Below are 1,017 nucleotides of genomic sequence, written 5' to 3'. Positions count from 1 at the left end.
TATCAAAAGATGGCCTAGTTGGCCATCACTGGAAAGAGAGGCCCATTGGACATGCAAACTTTATATGCCCCAGTACAGGGGAACGCCAGGGCCAAAAAAAATGGGAATGGGTGGGTAGGGAAGTGGGGGAGAGGGTATAGGGGACTTTTGGGATAGCATTGGAAATGTAATTGAGGAAAAGATGTAATAAAAAATATTAAAAAAATAAAATATCCAATAAAAATTACTAAGAAAATAAAAATTAAAAAAATAATAATTTGAAAAGTTAAAAAAAAAAAAAAAAAAGAACAAGCTTGAACACATTGGCCTGGGTATTATAGTACAGATCCAAACTAGAGCATGTTTCACAAGAATGAAAGTGACATACTGCTGCCCACAGTCTATAATTGAATACAGCCATATAATATAGACCAAGTAAACTGGATCAGAAAACAATGTAGGACGAGGTTTAGTTATATGCAAATAATTTCTCACACCAAATAAACTTTGCTAAATATTTCATTGAGAACTGTAACATATTGAATGTCTAGACTGAACAGAAATGATTATGCTTTTAAATTAATTAAAATGAAATTTCCAAAAAAAAGAGAGTAAGATTCCTAACTTAAAGGGCCAGCAAACAACTTCAACAAAATTATAGAACAAAACTTTCCTAACCTAAAGAAAATAAACTTACAAGAAGCCTACAGAACACCAAACAGTTGGGAACAGAAAAGAAATTTCTCTAGTCATATAATAATTAAAACACCAAATGCACAGTACAAAGAAGGAATATTGAAAGCAGTAAGGAGACCCAGTCCCACAACACCCAGAGGAAGCATCACCAACAAAATACAAGAGATAGAAGATTCTCAGGTGCAGAAGATATTATAACAAAAAGTCAAAGAAGACACAAAAAGCAATCATCTCCTAACACAAAATATCTAAGAAATCTAGGACACAATGAAAAGATGAATTCTAAGTATGATAGGTATAGAAGAGAGAGGTTTCCCAACTTAAAGGGCCAGTAAATATCTT

Source organism: Mus caroli, chromosome 2 (assembly GCF_900094665.2).
Source record: "Mus caroli chromosome 2, CAROLI_EIJ_v1.1, whole genome shotgun sequence".
Classification (NCBI taxonomy): domain Eukaryota; kingdom Metazoa; phylum Chordata; class Mammalia; order Rodentia; family Muridae; genus Mus; species Mus caroli.
Note: the sequence above shows the minus strand (reverse complement) of the source record.